Raw genomic sequence first — 22,191 nt, forward strand, 5'->3', positions numbered from 1 at the left:
AAGCCTTATTAAGGAATTCGAGCCGTTTCTATTTGACTTCATTCGATTGAAGTGAATGCCGTAACCCAATTAGTAATTCGCGTCGGAATACACATAATGGCCTACACTATCAACGTGAAATAAAAATATATAGAGGTTTAAATCGATCCTATATTGGGACTTTTGTTATGATGGCTGGTGCAACGGGCATATGGTCAGCCTTAAAATTAACTTGTAATGCTGCCCAAACAGGAAAAATATGTATTAAATCATTTCAAAAAGGTATTTAATTCTACATTGCCTGATTTTGAGGCTACAACTTTTCACATCTGTTCATTGTTGGAGTGTCATCACATCCATTAAGCAATAATAGTTCACGATTTTCGCTGGAGACTCATTATATCCAGTCTTAAAACTTCAACGCAAGTCGCAACTGACTCTCCCATTTCTAATACGCGACTTCCATCTATTGGCAAAAAAAAGGTATTGTTTCTCGTATTCTGGGATAAAGTGATTTCTCAACGACAGGTTTTATTAATTTTTGCGAGCCAGTAACCATAACGATGTATGAGTAACAGCGGCAGCCTACGTGACTAAATGTACTGACAACACCCAGCCCACAGCAACGTTTTTTCTCATCTACCTTAACTCGATTGAATAACTAAAATATAAAACAGGCTTTTACTGGCAGGAAAGTATCATATATGTAAAAGATTAACACATATAATGCATATATTGCATTGACGTTAAATGGTGTTAAAAAATCGTATTGTAGCATTTTAAGGACTCAATACAAAACGGCTGTTCGGAAAGTTAGTTTGAAAACCAAGAAGCCTTATTAAGGAATTCGAGCCGTTTCTATTTGACTTCATTCGATTGAAGTGAATGCCATAACCCAATTAGTAATTCGCGTCGGAATACACATAATAGCCTACACTGTCAACGTGAAATAAAAATATATAGAGGTTTAAATCGATCCTATATTGGGACTTTTGTTATGATGGCTGGTGCAACGGGCATTTTCGGTAATGTTGACCATAATCGAATGCTAGCATTTATATCATTACACTGACCAAGTACCGTTAAAAAGCATATTTTAAGCTCCCTTCTGGAAACAGTGAAGTTGTCTACACGGTCTACTCTAATCACAGACTAACTGCGTCGCTGTAACTTCCCCCATTTCTGATACGGGGATTCCATTCATTGGCAAAAAATGGTACTTTCATTTTTTTCTTCCTTCAAGTGATTTTTCAACGATAGGTTTTTTTATTTTTATAGCGTGCCAGTATGCATAACGATGTATGATTTACAGCTGCAGCCTACGTGACAAAATGTAATGACAACACCCAGCCCGACGTTTCTTTGCATCTATTTTCATTATATGAATTGAATAACTAAAATAAATATTAAACACATTTAAAGACTTAAAGACAGGCTTTAACTGGCACGAAAGTATCATATATTTAAAACATGAACACATGAAGTCAAAAAGAAACGTCAGCATATGAGGTGTCTCTGCTCGAACGCTGTGTTAACATGAGACCGTTATGTTCAACAAAGGTATCGCATGCAGGTCGTTGCCAGATGACACGCACGGGGTAACAGCAGCCAACCTGTCCACTGTTTGTGTGAGTCAAAAAACAGGTAAACTACGTTGGTTTACATGAATATAAAACTTTCAGTTAAATCGCCAGCTATGTTAGTTTATTAGATTGTCATTAAACACGAATTAAGAGAAGATACAATTTCGCTAGGAATGGTAACTTAATATGAAAATACTGTATTGAGGGCAGAGAGTTGGCATCTCTTTTAGATTTGGCTGAACAAATTCGTTTCAGGCAGCATAATTACCGGTGAAATGGAAAAGAATGATGCTGGCTAACTAGACGTTTCATGCAATATTATCCGACACTTAGGAGAGAAATTATTTAACCAAGATAAAAGGAAACACACAACTTTTGGCCAATAGATGGCACCCGTGTATCAGCGTGCAGTGCAGCGTAATGGTTCGGGCGGTGGATTAAGGCACGCAAATTCAGCGGTTCCATCCCCGGTGCAGCCACAATAAAATTGAACAGTTTCTTGAAGGTAATGGTTTTATTTTGAGTACATATCTATAGCCTAATGACTTTTCAAGCATAAATTGTGCCTCCCCGTGTAAAAACTATGGAAATTAATTAATCTCTGCTCTCCATACAGTACTGTAGCATGTTCTCACAATGTTCAAGCTAGAAGTTATTTTTGTTTCATTCTACATTGTCTCATGTGGCTGAAACTTCACTCATGTTCATTTTTGGAATGTAATCTCATCCATATCCCAATAAAGGCTCAATGGCATAGCACCACCTCCTGGGAACAGGAAGTGTGGCTTCATTTCATTTCACATCGTCTGATTTTGCTGACGCTTTAGAGCAGGGGTCACCAACCTTTTTGAAACTGAGAGCTACTTCATGGGTACTGAGTCATACTAAGCGCTACCAGTTTCTTTTGTCACGTGCACAATACTGACCTTTGAACTAGAGTAGGTCAGAGTTCACCTAAACTTTTCAACTTCATGGATAGTAAACATATTTTTAAGATATTGTCATTTTTAAATCTATATAAATGCAAGTGTGATTAAAAATAAATAGCAACAGAATAAAATTAAATTTTAGATGCAGCTCACTAGTGAGTTGTGCTATTTTTAGAACAGGCCTGCGGGCGGCTCATGTGGTCCTTGGGGGCGACCTGGTGCCCGCGGGCACCGTGTTGGTGACCCCTGCTTTAGAGATATGTTCCATGTTGGATTATAATCACATCCATGTTCCAATAAATGCTCAATGTCACATCGCCACCTGCTGGCAACGGGAAGTGGCTTAAATTTTACTTGACATCTTCCAATTTGGCTGAAAATGTACAAATAGGTTTATTATTGGAGTGTAATCAAATTCAAAAACCATACACGGCTCAATATTATAGCGCCACCATCTGGCAATAGGAAGTGAGGCTTATATCATTGATGCATTTCAATAGCAGCAGAAACATCTTCATTGATCAAAGGGGAATTCCTGTGCACACTATATGTTGTCCAGGAAGGTGATTATTTCCAAAGTGTGTACATATTGTGAAACATGTCATTGTCACAACTATGCCACCAAGGCGGTTGCGCCCATGGTGCTTGGGCCCGTTCATTGCTGCTTGCAGCTATATTTAGGGCCCAAGCACCGTAGGGTGCGAAGGACCCTATTGTTATTGGAAGGATTATTATTATTATTATTATTATTATTATTATTATTATTATTATTATTATTAGGGCCCAAGCACCGTAGGGTGCGAAGGACCCTATTGTTATTGGAAGGATTATTATTATTATTATTATTATTATTATTATTATTATTATTATTATTCTTTTTTTTTCAATGTTTTGTGCATTTTTGAGGTGCTTGCCGTGAATGAAAACTCACAGAATTTTGCACACACATCAGAAGTGGTGGCTGTCAGGATCTCTCAGATGCTCAGATCTGGGCGTCGCTGAGGGACTCCACAGCGCCCCCTATCGCATTGTTTTCTATTGTGGGCAGGCACTTTGAGCTACCTGCACCTCATTTAGCCTGCATATAGCACTTCTCAGGCCAAACACATTTCTAATTCACATCTAATCAAATATGCAAACAGGAAGTCAGCCATTTTGGATTTTGTGCGTTTTACACGTACTACACTTTTAAGTACTCCTCCTAGGGGGTTCATCGCATTCACACCAACTGTGGTCAGAATGGTCTCAGGATAGTCATGATACTAAATTGCCAGGATATTTTTGATAGCTCAAACGGGACAGTCATGGGGAGGAGTACAATTTTTATGTCACGCCACGCCAACAGGAAGTGGCCGTAATTTCAGGGTCTACATCGTCTGATCTGGCTGATATTTCAGAAATACGTTTATTGTTGGAGTATAATCACATCCATATTCCAAGAACGGGTCAATGTTATAGCGCCACCATCTGGCAACAGGAAGTGAGGTCTTTATCATATTTGTATGCCTTCCTGCTATGGCATTCATCACATTCACACGAAATGTGGTCAGCATGATCTTAGGATAGTCATGACCATAAGCTGTGAAGGGATTTTTGATATCTCAAAAGGTATGGAAATGGCGAGTCGTACAGTACACATATTGCGTGCAAAAAAATGACTTTTTTTCCGACATCGTCCGATCTGGCTGATATTTTACAAATATGTTCACTGTTGGAGTACAATATTAAATATATACATATCAATCGGGGCGTGGCTAGACAGCGCCCCCTGTAATTATTATTCTCTTTTTTTTCAATGTATTTTACATTTTTGAGGTGCTTGCCATGGATGAAAACTCACAGAATTTTGCACACACATGAGAAGTGTTGGCTGTCAGGATGTATCAGATGCTCAGACCTGGGCGTGGCCGAGGGACTCCACAGCGCCCCCTAATGCTTTGTCTTCTATTGTGGACAGGCACTTTGAGCTACCTTCACCTAATTTGGTACGCATGTGGGGCTCCTCTGGACAAACACATTTCTCATTCGCATCGAATCAAATATGTAAATAGGAAGTCAGCCATTTTGAATTTTGTGCATTTTACACGTACTACACTTTTAAGTACTCCTCCTAGGGGGTTCATTGCATTCACACAAAATGTGGTCAAAGTGGTCTCAGGATAGTCATGATACTAATTCCAAAGGATATTTTTGATATCTCAAACGGTATGGTCATGGCGAGGCGTACAATTTTCATGTCACGTCGCGCCAACAGGAAGTTGCCATAAATTCATGGTCTACATTGTCTGATCTGGCTGATATTTTACAAATATGTTCACTGTTAGAGTGTAATCACATCCAAATACCAAGAAGAAATCAATGTTATAGCGCCACCATCTGGCAACGGACGTGAGGTTTTTATCATGTTTGTATGCGTTCCTGCTAAGGTATTCATCACATTCACACCAAATGTAGTCATCATGATCTTAGAATAGTCCTGACCCTAAATGACGAAAGGATTTTTGATATCTCAAATGGTTTGGCAATGGCGAGGCGTATAATACACACGTTACGCCCAAAAACAGGAAGTGGGCTTAATTCCGTTCTACATCATCTGATCGGGCTGATATTTTACAAATATATTCACTTTTGGAGTGCAATCACATCCATATCCACATTCATCTGGGCGTGGCTACACAGCGCCCCCTATGGCTTTTTTCTAATATTGTGGACATATACTTTCACGTAAATGCACCACGTCTGGTAGGCATAAGGGTCTCCTCAAGACACACACATTTCTCATTTGCATCCCTTAACTTTTCCCAACAGGAAGTGAGCTATTTTGGATTTTGTGTGTTTTTAAGTGTTTTTTCACGTACCAAACTTTGAAATACTCTTCCTAGGGGGTTCATCACATTCACACAAAATGTGGTCAGCAAGATGTTATAGCCCTGACATACAACTATGAACTGATTTTTAATATCTTGGAATGGTATGGCTATGGTCAGCCTTAAAATTAACTTGTAATGCTGCCCAAACAGGAAAATTATGTATTAAATCATTTCAAAAAGGTATTAAATTCTACATTGCCTGATTTTGAGGCTACAACTTTTCACATATGTTCATTGTTGGAGTGTCATCACATCCATTAAGCAATAATAGTTCACGATTTTCGCTGGAGACTCATTATATCCAGTCTTAAAACTTCAACGCAAGTCGCAACTGACTCTCCCATTTCTAATACGCGACTGCCATCTCTTGGCAAAAAAAAGGTATTGTTTCTCGTATTCTGGGATAAAGTGATTTCTCAACGACAGGTTTTATTAATTTTTGCGAGCCAGTAACCATAACGATGTATGAGTAACAGCGGCAGCCTACGTGACTAAATGTACTGACAACACCCAGCCCACAGCAACGTTTTTTCTCATCTACCTTAATTAACTCGATTGAATAACTAAAATAAAAAACAGGCTTTTACTGGCAGGAAAGTATCATATATGTAAAAGATTAACACATATAATGCATATATTGCATTGACGTTAAATGGTGTTAAAAAATCGTATTGTAGAATTTTAAGGACTCAATACAAAACGGCTGTTCGGAAAGTTAGTTTGAAAACCAAGAAGCCTTATTAAGGAATTCGAGCCGTTTCTATTTGACTTCATTCGATTGAAGTGAATGCCGTAACCCAATTAGTAATTCGCGTCGGAATACACATAATAGCCTACACTATCAACGTGAAATAAAAATATATAGAGGTTTAAATCGATCCTATATTGGGACTTTTGTTATGATGGCTGGTGCAACGGGCATATGGTCAGCCTTAAAATTAACTTGTAATGCTGCCCAAACAGGAAAATTATGTATTAAATCATTTCAAAAATGTATTAAATTCTACATTGCCTGATTTTGAGGCTACAACTTTTCACATCTGTTCATTGTTGGAGTGTCATCACATCCATTAAGCAATAATAGTTCACGATTTTCGCTGGAGACTCATTATATCCAGTCTTAAAACTTCAACGCAAGTCGCAACTGACTCTCCCATTTCTAATACGCGACTTCCATCTATTGGCAAAAAAAAGGTATTGTTTCTCGTATTCTGGGATAAAGTGATTTCTCAACGACAGGTTTTATTAATTTTTGCGAGCCAGTAACCATAACGATGTATGAGTAACAGCGGCAGCCTACGTGACTAAATGTACTGAAAACACCCAGCCCACAGCAACGTTTTTTCTCATCTATCTTAATTAACTCGATTGAATAACTAAAATATAAAACAGGCTTTTACTGGCAGGGAAGTATCATATATGTAAAAGATTAACACATATAATGCATATATTGCATTGACGTTAAATGGTGTTAAAAAATCGTATTGTAGCATTTTAAGGACTCAATACAAAACGGCTGTTCGGAAAGTTAGTTTGAAAACCAAGAAGCCTTATTAAGGAATTCGAGCCGTTTCTATTTGACTTCATTCGATTGAAGTGAATGCCATAACCCAATTAGTAATTCGCGTCGGAATACACATAATAGCCTACACTGTCAACGTGAAATAAAAATATATAGAGGTTTAAATCGATCCTATATTGGGACTTTTGTTATGATGGCTGGTGCAACGGGCATTTTCGGTAATGTTGACCATAATCGAATGCTAGCATTTATATCATTACACTGACCAAGTACCGTTAAAAAGCATATTTTAAGCTCCCTTCTGGAAACAGTGAAGTTGTCTACACGGTCTACTCTAATCACAGACTAACTGCGTCGCTGTAACTTCCCCCATTTCTGATACGGGGATTCCATTCATTGGCAAAAAATGGTACTTTCATTTTTTTCTTCCTTCAAGTGATTTTTCAACGATAGGTTTTTTTATTTTTATAGCGTGCCAGTATGCATAACGATGTATGATTTACAGCTGCAGCCTACGTGACAAAATGTAATGACAACACCCAGCCCGACGTTTCTTTGCATCTATTTTCATTATATGAATTGAATAACTAAAATAAATATTAAACACATTTAAAGACTTAAAGACAGGCTTTAACTGGCACGAAAGTATCATATATATAAAACATGAACACATGAAGTCAAAAAGAAACGTCAGCCTTTGAGGTGTCTCTGCTCGAACGCTGTGTTAACATGAGACCGTTATGTTCAACAAAGGTATCGCATGCAGGTCGTTGCCAGATGACACGCACGGGGTAACAGCAGCCAACCTGTCCACTGTTTGTGTGAGTCAAAAAACAGGTCAACTACGTTGGTTTACATGAATATAAAACTTTCAGTTAAATCGCCAGCTATGTTAGTTTATTAGATTGTCATTAAACACGAATTAAGAGAAGATACAATTTCGCTAGGAATGGTAACTTAATATGAAAATACTGTATTGAGGGCAGAGAGTTGGCATCTCTTTTAGATTTGGCTGAACAAATGCGTTTCAGGCAGCATAATTACCGGTGAAATGGAAAAGAATGATGCTGGCTAACTAGACGTTTCATGCAATATTATCCGACACTTCGGAGAGAAATTATTTAACCAAGATAAAAGGAAACATACAACTTTTGGCCAATAGATGGCACCCGTGTATCAGCGTGCAGTGCAGCGTAATGGTTCGGGCGGTGGATTAAGGCACGCAAATTCAGCGGTTCCATCCCCGGTGCAGCCACAATAAAATTGAACAGTTTCTTGAAGGTAATGGTTTTATTTTGAGTACATATCTATAGCCTAATGACTTTTCAAGCATAAATTGTGCCTCCCCGTGTAAAAACTATGGAAATTAATTAATCTCTGCTCTCCATACAGGACTGTAGCATGTTCTCACAATGTTCAAGCTAGAAGTTATTTTTGTTTCATTCTACATTGTCTCATGTGGCTGAAACTTCACTCATGTTCATTTTTGGAATGTAATCTCATCCATATCCCAATAAAGGCTCAATGGCATAGTACCACCTCCTGGGAACAGGAAGTGTGGCTTCATTTCATTTCACATCGTCTGATTTTGCTGACGCTTTAGAGCAGGGGTCACCAACCTTTTTGAAACTGAGAGCTACTTCATGGGTACTGAGTCATACTAAGCGCTACCAGTTTCTTTTGTCACGTGCACAATACTGACCTTTGAACTAGAGTAGGTCAGAGTTCACCTAAACTTTTCAACTTCATGGATAGTAAACATATTTTTAAGATATTGTCATTTTTAAATCTATATAAATGCAAGTGTGATTAAAAATAAATAGCAACAGAATAAAATTAAATTTTAGATGCAGCTCACTAGTGAGTTGTGCTATTTTTAGAACAGGCCTGCGGGCGACTCATGTGGTCCTTGGGGGCGACCTGGTGCCCGCGGGCACCGTGTTGGTGACCCCTGCTTTAGAGATATGTTCCATGTTGGATTATAATCACATCCATGTTCCAATAAATGCTCAATGTCACATCGCCACCTGCTGGCAACAGGAAGCGGCCTTAATTTCACTCAACATCTTCTGATGTGGCTTAGAATTTAGAAATAGGTTTATTATTGGAGTGTAATCAAATTCAAAAACCATACATGGTTCAATATTATAGCGCCAGCATCTGGCAACAGGAAGTGAGGCTTATATCATTGATGCATTCCAATAGCAGCACCAACATCTTCATTGATCAAAGGGGAATTCCTGTGCACACTATACGTTGTCCAGGAAGGTGATTATTTCCAAAGTGTGTACATGTTGTGAAACATGTCATTGGCACAACTATGCCACCAAGGCGGATGCGCCCATGGTGCTTGGGCCCGTTCATTGCTGCTTGCAGCTATATTTAGGGCCCAAGCACCGTAGGGTGCGAAGGACCCTATTGTTATTGGAAGGATTATTATTATTATTATTATTATTATTATTATTATTATTCTTTTTCTTCAGGCAAATGGGCTTTTTTGAGGGCCTTGCCATGCGTAAAAAGTCTTGACATTTTGCACACACATCAGAAGTGGTTGCTGTCAGGAGCTCTCAGATGCTCAGACCTGGGCGTGGCCGAGGGACTCCACAGCGCCCCCTATCGCATTGTCTTCTATTGTGGGCAGGCACTTTGAGCTACCTGCACCTAATTTGGTGGCCATATAGCGCTCCTCGGTCCAAACACATTTCTCATTCGGATCTAATCAAATATCCAAACAGGAAGTCAGCCATTTTGGATTTTCTGAGTTTTACACGTACTACACTTTTAAGTACTCCTCCTAGGGGGTTCATCGCATTCACACCACCTGTGGTCAGAATGGTCTCAGGATAGTCATGATGCTAAATTGCCAGGATATTTTTGATAGCTCAAACGGGACGGTCATGGGGAGGAGTACAATTTTTATGTCACGCCGCGCCAACAGGAAGTGGCCATAATTTCATGGTCTACATTGTCTGATCTGGCTGATATTTTAGAACTTTGTTTATTGTTGGACTACAATCACATGCATATCCCAAGAACAGGTCAATGTTATAGCGCCACCATCTGGCAACAGGAAGTGTGGTCTTTAACATATTTGTATGCATTCCTGCTAGGGCATTCAGCACATTCACACCAAATGCGGTCAGCATGATCTTAAGATAGTCCTTACGCTAAGTTGTGAAGGGATTTTTGATATCTCAAACGGTATGGAAATGGCGAGTCGTACAGTACACATATTGCGTGCAAAAAAATGACTTTTTTTTCGACATCGTCCGATCTGGCTGATATTTTACAAATATGTTCACTGTAGCACTACAATATCAGATATATACATATCAATCAGGGCGTGGCTAGACAGCGCCCCCTATAATTATTATTCTCTTTTTTTTCAATGTATTTTGCATTTTTGAGGTGCTTGCCATGGATGGAAACTCACAGAATTTTGCACACACATGAGAAGTGTTGGCTGTCAGGATGTATCAGATGCTCAGACCTGGGCGTGGCCAAGGGACTCCACAGCGCCCCCTAATGCTTTGTCTTCTATTGTGGACAGGCACTTTGAGCTACCTTCACCTAATTTGGTACGCATGTGGGGCTCCTCTGGACAAACACATTTCTCATTCGCATCGAATCAAATATGTAAACAGGAAGTCAGCCATTTTGAATTTTGTGCATTTTACACGTACTACACTTTTAAGTACTCCTCCTAGGGGGTTCATTGCATTCACACGAAATGTGGTCAAAGTGGTCTCAGGATAGTCATGATACTAATTCCACAGGATATTTTTGATATCTCAAACGGTATGGTCATGGCGAGGCGTACAATTTTCATGTCACGCCGCGCCAACAGGAAGTTGCCATTAATTCATGGTCTACATTGTCTGATCTGGCTGATATTTTACAAATATGTTCACTGTTAGAGTGTAATCACATCCAAATACCAAGAAGAAATCAATGTTATAGCGCCACCATCTGGCAACGGACGTGAGGTTTTTATCATGTTTGTATGCGTTCCTGCTAAGGTATTCATCACATTCACACCAAATGTAGTCATCATGATCTTAGAATAGTTCCGACCCTAAATGACGAAAGGATTTTTGATATCTCAAACGGTTTGGCAATGGCGAGGCGTATAATATACACGTTACGCCCAAAAACAGGAAGTGGGCTTAATTCCGTTCTATATCATCTGATCGGGCTGATATTTTACGAATATATTCACTTTTGGAGTGCAATCACATCCATATCCACATTCATCTGGGCGTGGCTACACAGCGCCCCCTATGGCTTTTTTCTAATATTGTGGACATATACTTTCACGTAAATGCACCACGTCTGGTAGGCATAAGGGTCTCCTCAAGACACACACATTTCTCATTTGCATCCCTTAACTTTTCCCTACAGGAAGTGAGCTATTTTGGATTTTGTGTGTTTTTAAGTGTTTTTTCACGTACCAAACTTTGAAATACTCTTCCTAGGGGGTTCATCACATTCACACAAAATGTGGTCAGCATGATATTATAGCCCTGACACACAACTATGAACTGATTTTTAATATCTTGGAATGGTATGGCTATGGTCAGCCTTAAAATTAACTTGAAATGCTGCCCAAACAGTTCATGTTTTAATACAATTATGTATTAAATAATTTCATAAAGGTATTAAATTCTACATTGCCTGATTTTGAGGCTACAACTTTTCACATATGTTCATTGTTGGAGTGTCATCACGTCCATTAAGCAATAATAGTTCACTATTTTCGCTGGAGACTCATTATATCCAGTCTTAAAACTTCAACGCAAGTCGCAAATGACTCTCCCATTTCTAATACGCGACTGCCATCTACTGGCAAAAGTTAGTATTGCATATATCTTGCAATGACGTTCAATGTTATTTGGTTTAAAAAAACCGTGTTGTAGCATTTTAAGGACTCAATACAAAACAGCTGTTCGGAAAGTTAGCTTGAAAATCAAGAAGCCTTATTAAGGAATTCGAGCCGTTTCTATTTGACTTCATTCGGTTGAAGTGAATGCCGTAACCCAATTAAATGTAATTCGCGTCCGAATACACATAATAGCCTACACTGTCAACGTGAAATAAAAATATATAGAGGTTTAAATCGATCCTATATTGGGACATTTGTTATGATGGCTGGTGCAACGGGCATTTTCGGTACCGTTGACCATAATCGAATGCTAGCATTTATATCATTACACTGACCAAGTCCTGTTAAAAAGCACATCACCTTTGTGGAAACAGTGAAGTTGTCTACACAATCTATTCTACTCACAGACTAACTGCGTCGCTGTAACTTCCCCCCATTTCTGATACGGGGATTCCATTTATTGGCAGAAAGTGGAACTTTTATATTTTTCTTCCTTCAAGTGATTTTTCAACGATAGGTTTTTGTTTTTTTTCTAGCGAGCCAGTAGGCATAACGATGTATGATTTACAGCTGCAGCCTACGTGACAAAATGTATTGACAACACCCAGCCCGACGTTTCTTTGCATCTATTTTCATTTTTGAATAGAATATCTGAAATAAATATTAAAGACATTTAATGACTGTCTTTAACTGGCAGGAGAGTAGCATATATTTAAAAGAGTCAAAAGTCAAAAAGAAACGTTAACGTTTGAGATGGCTGTGGTCCAACTCTGTGTTAACATGAGACCGTTATGTTCAACAAAGGTATGGCATGCAGGTCGTTGCGAGATGACGCGCATTGGCTAACAGCAGCCAGCCTGTCCACTGTCTGTGTGAGTCAAAAAAACAGGTCAGCTACGTTTGTTTACATGAATAGAAAACTTTCAGTTAAATCGCCAGATATGTTAGTTTATTTTGCTTGTCATTAAACACGAATTAAGAGAACATACAATTTCGCTAGGAATTTTTGACTTAATATGAAAATACCGGATTGAAGGCAGAGACTTGGCATCTCCTTTAGATTTGGCTGAACAAATGCGTTTCAGGCAGCATAATTACCGGTGAAATGGAAAAAAATGATGCTGGCTAACTCGACGTTTAATGCAATATTATCCGACACTTCGGAGAGAAATTATTTAACCAGGATTAAAGGAAACATACAACTTTTGGCCAATAGATAACGTACGTGTATAAGAGGGCAGTATAGCTTAATGGTTCAGACAGTGGATTAAGACATGCAAGGTCCGCGGTTCCATCCCCGGTGCGGCCACAATAAAGATGAATAGTTTCTTTACGCCAATGGTTCTATTTTGAGTGCATATTTATAACCGAATGACTTCTCAAGCGTAAATTGTGCCTCCCGCTGTAAAATCTATTGAAATTAATTCATCTCTGCTCTCCATACAGGACTGGAGCATATTATTACACTGTGCAAGCAAGAAGTAATTTTTGTTTCATTCTACATTGTCTGATGTGGCAGAAACTTCACACATGTTCATTTTTGGAGTGTAATCTCATCCATATACCAAGAAAGGCTCAATGGCATAGCGCCACCATCTGGCAACAGGAAGTGGCTTTAATTTTACTTGACATCTTCCAATTTGGCTGAAAATGGACAAATATGTTAATTATTGGAGTGTAATCAAATCCATGAACCATACACGGCTCAATATTATACCGCCACCATCTGGCAACAGGAAGTGGCTTAAATTTTACGTGACATCTTCCAATTTGGCTGAAAATGTACAAATATGTTAATTATTGGAGTGAAATCAAATCCATGAACCATACACGGCTCAATATTATAGCGCCACCATCTGGCAATAGGAAGTGAGGCTTATATCATTGATGCATTCCAATAGCAGCAGAAACATCTTCATTGATCAAAGGGGAATTCCTGTGAACACTATACGTTGTCCAGGAAGGTGATTATTTCCAAAGTGTGTACATATTGTGAAACATGTCATTGGCACAACTGTGCCACCAAGGCGGTTGCGCCCATGGTGCTTGGGCCCGTTCATTGCTGCTTGCAGCTATATTATTATTATTATTATTATTATTATTATTATTATTATTCTTTTTCATCAGGCAAATGGGCTTTTTTGAGGGCCTTGCCATGTGTAAAAAGTCTTGACATTTTGCGCACACATCAGAAGTGGTTGCTGTCAGGAGCTCTCAGATGCTCAGACCTGGGCGTGGCCGAGGGACTCCACAGCGCCCCCTATCGCATTGTCTTCTATTGTGGGCAGGCACTTTGAGCTACCTGCACCTAATTTGGTGGCCAAATAGCGCTCCTCGGTCCAAACACATTTCTCATTCGGATCTAATCAAATATCCAAACAGGAAGTCAGCCATTTTGGATTTTCTGAGTTTTACACGTACTACACTTTTAAGTACTCCTCCTAGGGGGTTCATCGCATTCACACCAACTGTGGTCAGAATGGTCTCAGGATAGTCATGATGCTAAATTGCCAGGATATTTTTGATAGCTCAAACGGGACAGTCACGGGGAGGATTACAATTTTTATGTCACGCCACGCCAACAGGAAGTGGCCATAATTTCATGGTCTACATTGTCTGATCTGGCTGATATTTTAGAAATTTGTTTATTGTTGGAGTGTAATCACATCCATATCCCAAGAACAGGTCAGTGTTATAGCGCCACCATCTGGCAATAGGAAGTGAGGTCTTTAACATATTTGTATGCCTTCCTGCTAGGGCATTCAGCACATTCACACCAAATGCGGTCAGCATGATCGTAAGATAGTCCTTACGCTAAGTTGTGAAGGGATTTTTGATATCTCAAACGGTATGGAAATGGCGAGTCGTACAGTACACATATTGCGTGCAAAAAAATGACTTTTTTTTCGACATCGTCCGATCTGGCTGATATTTTACAAATGTGTTCATTGTAGCAGTACAATATCAGATATATACATATCAATCGGGGCGTGGCTAGACAGCGCCCCCTATAATTATTATTCTCTTTTTTTTCAATGTATTTTGCATTTTTGAGGTGCTTGCCATGGATGGAAACTCACAGAATTTTGCACACACATGAGAAGTGTTGGCGGTCAGGATGTATCAGATGCTCAGACCTGGGCGTGGCCAAGGGACTCCACAGCGCCCCCTAATGCTTTGTCTTCTATTGTGGACAGGCACTTTGAGCTACCTTCACCTAATTTGGTATGCATGTGGCACTCCTCTGGACAAACACATTTCTCATTCGCATCGAATCAAATATGTAAACAGGAAGTCAGCCATTTTGAATTTTGTGCATTTTACACGTACTACACTTTTAAGTACTCCTCCTAGGGGGTTCATTGCATTCACACGAAATGTGATCAAATTGGTCTCAGGATAGTCATGATACTAATTCCAAAGGATATTTTTGATATCTCAAATGGTATGGTCATGGCGAGGCGTACAATTTTCATGTCACGCCGCGCCAACAGGAAGTTGCCATAAATTCATGGTCTACATTGTCTGATCTGGCTGATATTTTACAAATATGTTCACTGTTAGAGTGTAATCACATCCAAATACCAAGAAGAAATCAATGTTATAGCGCCACCATCTGGCAACGGAAGTGAGGTTTTTATCATGTTTGTATGCGTTCCTGCCAAGGTATTCATCACATTCACACCAAATGTAGTCATCATGATCTTAGAGTAGTCCTGACCCTAAATGACGAAAGGATTTTTGATATCTCAAACGGTTTGGCAATGGCGAGGCGTATAATACACACGTTACGCCCAAAAACAGGAAGTGGGCTTAATTCCGTTCTACATCATCTGATCGGGCTGATATTTTACAAATATATTCACTTTTGGAGTGCAATCACATCCATATCCACATTCATCTGGGCGTGGCTACACAGCGCCCCCTATGGCTTTTTTCTAATATTGTGGACATATACTTTCACGTAAATGCACCACGTCTGGTAGGCATAAGGGTCTCCTCAAGACACACACGTTTCTCATTTGCATCCCTTAACTTTTCCCAACAGGAAGTGAGCTATTTTGGATTTTGTGTGTTTTTATGTGTTTTTTCACGTACCAAACTTTGAAATACTCTTCCTAGGGGGTTCATCACATTCACACAAAATGTGGTCAGCATGATATTATAGCCCTGACACACAACTATGAACTGATTTTTAATATCTTGGAATGGTATGGCTATGGTCAGCCTTAAAATTAACTTGTAATGCTGCCCAAACAGTTCATGTTTTAATACAATTATGTATTAAATAATTTCAAAAAGGTATTAAATTCTACATTGCCTGATTTTGAGGCTACAACTTTTCATATATGTTCATTGTTGGAGTGTCATCACATCCATTAAGCAATAATAGTTCACTATTTTCGCTGGAGACTCATTATATCCAGTCTTAAAACTTCAAGGCAAGTCGCAAATGACTCTCCCATTTCTAATACGCGACTGCCATCTACTGGCAAAACTTGGTATTGTTTCTCAAGTGATTTCTCAAATACAAGTTTTGTTTCTTTTTGCGAGCCAGTAACCATAACGATGTATGAGTAACAGCGGCAGCCTACGTGACAAAATGTACTGACAACACCCAGCCCACAGCAACGTTTTTTCTCATCCACCTTAATTTTATGGATTGAATAACTAAAATAAAAGACAGGCTTTTACTGGCAGGAAAGTATCATATATTTCAAAGATTAACACATATAATGCATATCTTGCAATGACGTTCAATGTTATTTGGTTTATAAAAAACCGTGTTGTAGCATTTTAAGGACTCAATACAAAACAGCTGTTCGGAAAGTTAGCTTGAAAACCAAGAAGCCTTATTAAGGATTTCGAGCCGTTTCTATTTGACTTCATTCGGTTGAAGTGAATGCCGTAACCCAATTAAATGTAATTCGCGTCGGAATACACATAATAGCCTACACTGTCAACGTGAAATAAAAATATATAGAGGTTTAAATCGATCCTATATTGGGACATTTGTTATGATGGCTGGTGCAACGGGCATTTTCGGTACCGTTGACCATAATCGAATGCTAGCATTTATATCATTACACTGACCAAGTCCTGTTAAAAAGCACATTTTTGGTTCCTTTGTGGAAACAGTGAAGTTGTCTACACAATCTATTCTACTCACAGACTAACTGCGTCGCTGTAACTTCCCCCCATTTCTGATACGGGGATTCCATTTATTGGCAGAAAGTGGAACTTTTATATTTTTCTTCCTTCAACTGATTTTTCAACGATAGGTTTTTTTTTTTTTTCTAGCGAGCCAGTAGGCATAACGATGTATGATTTACAGCTGCAGCCTACGTGACAAAATGTATTGACAACACCCAGCCCGACGTTTCTTTGCATCTATTTTCATTATATCAATAGAATATCTGAAATAAATATTAAAGACATTTAATGACTGTCTTTAACTGGCAGGAGAGTACCATATATTTAAAAGAGTCAAAAGTCAAAAAGAAACGTTAACGTTTGAGATGGCTCTGGTCGAACTCTGTGTTAACATGAGACCGTTATGTTCAACAAAGGTATGGCATGCAGGTCGTTGCGAGATGACGCGCATTGGCTAACAGCAGCCAGCCTGTCCACTGTCTGTGTGAGTCAAAAAACAGGTCAGCTACGTTTATTTACATGAATAGAAAACTTTCAGTTAAATCGCCAGATAATTTTAGTTTATTTTGCTTGTCATTAAACACGAATTAAGAGAACATACAATTTCGCTAGGAATTTTTGACTTAATATGAAAGTACCGGATTGAGGGCAGAGACTTGGCACCTCCTTTAGATTTGGCTGAACAAATGCGTTTCAGGCAGCATAATTACCGGTGAAATGGAAAAGAATGATGCTGGCTAACTCGACGTTTAATGCAATATTATCCGACACTTCGGAGAGAAATTATTTAACCAGGATAAAAGGAAACATACAACTTTTGGCCAATAGATGGCGTACGTGTATAAGAGGGCAGTATAACTTAATGGTTCAGACAGTGGATTAAGACATGCAAGGTCCGCGGTTCCATCCCCGGTGCGGCTACAATAAAGTTGAATAGTTTCTTTACGCCAATGGTTTTATTTTGAGTGCATATTTATAACCGAATGACTTCTCAAGCGTAAATTTTGCCTCCCGCTGTAAAATCTATGGAAATTAATTCATCTGTGCTCTCCATACAGGACTGGAGCATATTATTACAATGTGCAAGCAAGAAGTAATTTTTGTTTCATTCTACATTGTCTGATGTGGCAGAAACTTCACACATGTTCATTTTTGGAGTGTAATCTCATCCATATACCAAGAAAGGCTCAATGGCATAGCGCCACCATCTGGCAAAAGGAAGTGGCTTTAATTTCACTCAACATCTTCCGATGTGGCTGAAAATTTAGAAATAGGTTTATTATTGGAGTGTAATCAAATTCAAAAACCATACACGGCTCAATATCATAGCGCCACCATCTGACAACAGGAAGTGAGTCTCATATCATTGATGCATTCCAATAACAACACCACCATCTTCATTGATCAAAGGGGAATTCCTGTGCATACTATACATTGCCAAGGAAGGTGATTATTTCCAAAGTGTGTACATATTGTTAAACATGTCATTGACACAACTATGCCACCAAGGCGGTTGCGCCCATGGTGCTTGGGCCCGTTCATTGCTGCTTGCAGCTATATTTATTATTATTATTCTTTTTTCTATATGCAAATGGGCCTTTTTGAGGTGCTTGCCATGCATAAAAAGTCTGGGAATTTTGCACACACATCAGAAATGAGGACCTTCAAGATCGATTAGATGCTCAGACCTGGGCGTGGCCGAGGGACTCCACAGCGCCCCCTATCGCATTGTCATCTATTGTGGGCAGGCACTTTGAGCTAACTTCACCAAATTTAGTACGCATATAGCACTCCTCGGACCAAACACATTTCTAATTTGCATCTAATCAAATATACAAACAGGAAGTCAGCCATTTTGGATTTTGTGCGTTTTACACGTACTGCACTTTTAAGTACTCCTCCTAGGGGGTTCATCACATTCACACCACCTGTGGTCAGAATGGTCTGCGGATATTCATGATGCTAAATTGCCAGGATATTTTTGATAGCTCAAACGGGACAGTCATGGGGAGGAGTACAATTTTTATGTCACGCCGCGCCAACAGGAAGTGGCCGTAATTTCATGGTCTACATTGTCTGATCTGGCTGATATTTTAGAAATACGTTTATTGTTGGAGTATAATCACATCCATATCCCAAAAACGAGTCAATGTTATAGCGCCACCATCTGGCAACAGGAAGTGGGGTCTTTATCATATTTGTATGCCTTCCTGCTAGGGCATTCATCACATTCACACGAAATGTGGTCAGCATGATCTTAGGATAGTTATGACCATAAGCTGTGAAGGGATTTTTGATATCTCAAACGGTATGGAAATTGCGAGTCGTACAGTACACATATTGCGTGCAAAAAAAAGACTTTTTTTTCGACATCGTCCGATCTGCCTGATATTTTATAAATATGTTCACTGTTGGAGTACAATATGAAATATATACATATCAATCGGGGCGTGGCTAGACAGCGCCCCCTATAATTATTATTATCTTTTTTTTCAATGTATTTTGCATTTTTGAGGTGCTTGCCATGGATGAAAACTCACGGAATTTTGCACACACATGAGAAGTTTTGGCTCTCAGGATGTATCAGATGCTCAGACCTGGGCGTGGCCGAGGGACTCCACAGCGCCCCCTAATGCTTTGTCTTCTATTGTGGACAGGCACTTTGAGCTACCTTCACCTAATTTGGTATGCATGTGGGGCTCCTCTGGACAAACACATTTCTCTTTCACATCCAAGCAAATATGTGAACAGGAAGTCAGCCATTTTGAATTTTGTGCATTTTACACGTACTACACTTTTAAGTACTCCTCCTAGGGGGTTCATTGCATTCACACGAAATGTGGTCAAAGTGGTCTCAGGATAGTCATGAAACTAATTCCAAAGGATATTTTTGATATCTCAAACGGTATGGTCATGGCGAGGCGTAAAATTTTCATGTCACGCCGCGCCAACAGGAAGTAGCCATAAATTCATGGTCTACATTGTCTGATCTGGCTGATATTTTAGAAATATGTTCACTGTTAGAGTGTAATCACATCCATATACCAAGAAGAAATCAATGTTATAGCGCCACCATCTGGCAACGGACGTGAGGTTTTTATCATGTTTGTATGCGTTCCTGCTAGGGTATTCATCACATTCACACCAAATGTAGTCATCATGATCTTAGAATAGTCCTGACCCTAAATGATGAAAGGATTTTTGATATCTCAAACGGTTTGGCAATGGAGAGGCGTATAATACACACGTTACAAACAAAAACAGGAAGTGGGCTTAATTCCGTTCTACATCATCTGATCGGGCTGATATTTTACAAATATATTCACTTTTGGAGTGCAATCACATCCATATCCACATTCATCTGGGCGTGGCTACACAGCGCCCCCTATGGCTTTTTTCTAATATTGTGGACATATACTTTCACGTAAATGCACCACGTCTGGTAGACATAAGGGTCTCCTCAAGACACACACATTTCTCATTTGCATCCCTTAACTTTTCCCAACAGGAAGTGAGCTATTTTGGATTTTGTGTGTTTTTAAGTGTTTTTTCACGTACCAAACTTTGAAATACTCTTCCTAGGGGGTTCATCACATTCACACAAAATGTGGTCAGCATGATATTATAGCCCTGACACACAACTATGAAGTGATTTTTAATATCTTGGAATGGTATGGCTATGGTCAGCCTTAAAATTAACTTGTAATGCTGCCCAAACAGTTCATGTTTTAATACAATTATGTATTAAATCATTTCAAAAAGGTATTCAATTCTACATTGCCTGATTTTGAGGCTAACACTTTTCACATATGTTCATTGTTGGAGTGTCATCACATCCATTAAGCAATAATAGTTCACTATTTTCGCTGGAGACTCATTATATCCAGTCTTAAAACTTCAACGCAAGTCGCAAATGACTCTCCCATTTCTAATACGCGACTGCCGTCTACTGGCAAAAGTTGGTATTGTTTCTCAAGTAATTCCTCAATGAAAAGTTTTGTTTCTTTTTGCGAGCCAGTAACCATAACGATGTATGAGTAACAGCGGCAGCCTACGTGACAAAATGTACTGACAACACCCAGCCAACAGCAACGTTTTTTCTCATCTACCTTAATTATATGGATTGAATAACTAAAATAAAAGACAGGCTTTTACTGGCAGGAAAGTAGCATATATTTCAAAGATTAACACATATAATGCATATCTTGCAATGACGTTCAATGTTATTTGGTTAAAAAAAAAACCGTGTTGTAGCATTTTAAGGACTCAATTCAAAACAGCTGTTCGGAAAGTTAGCTTGAAAACCAAGAAGCCTTATTAAGGAATTCGAGCCGTTTCTATTTGACTTCATTCGATTGAAGTGAATGCCGTAACCCAATTAAATGCGCATTTTCGGTACCGTTGACCATAATCGAATGCTAGCATTTATATCATTAGACTGACCAAGTCCTGTTAAAAAGCACATTTTTGGTTCCTTTGTGGAAACAGTGAAGTTGTCTACACAATCTATTCTACTCACAGACTAACTGCGTCGCTGTAACTTCCCCCCATTTCTGATACGGGGATTCCATTTATTTGCAGAAAGTGGTACTTTTATTTTTTTCTTCCTTCAAGTGATTTTTCAACGATAGGTTTTTGTTTTTTTCTAGCAGCAGTAGGCATAACGATGTATGATTTACAGCTGCAGCCTATATGACAAAATGTATTGACAACACCCAGCCCGACGTTTCTTTGCATCTATTTTCATTATATGAATTGAATATCTGAAATAAATATTAAAGACATTTAATGACTGTCTTTAACTGGCAGGAGAGTAGCTATTAAAGACATTTAATGACTGTCTTTAACTGGCAGGAGATTAGCATATATTTAAAAGAGTCAAAACTTAAAAAGAAACGTTAACGTTTGAGATGGCTCTGGTCGAACTCTGTGTTAACATGACCGTTATGTTCAACAAAGGTATGGCATGCAGGTCGTTGCGAGATGACGCGCATTGGCTAACAGCAGCCAGCCTGTCCACTGTCTGTGTGAGTCAAAAAACAGGTCAGCTACGTTTGTTTACATGAATAGAAAACTTTCAGTTAAATCGCCAGATATGTTTGTTTATTTTGCATGTCATTAAACACGAATTAAGAGAACATACAATTTCGCTAGGAATTTTTGACTTAATATGAAAATACCGGATTGACGGCAGAGACTTGGCATCTCCTTTTGATTTGGCTGAACAAATGCGTTTCAGGCAGCATAATTACCGGTGAAATGGAAAAGA

Source organism: Conger conger, chromosome 2 (genome assembly GCF_963514075.1).
Source record: "Conger conger chromosome 2, fConCon1.1, whole genome shotgun sequence".
Taxonomy (NCBI): domain Eukaryota; kingdom Metazoa; phylum Chordata; class Actinopteri; order Anguilliformes; family Congridae; genus Conger; species Conger conger.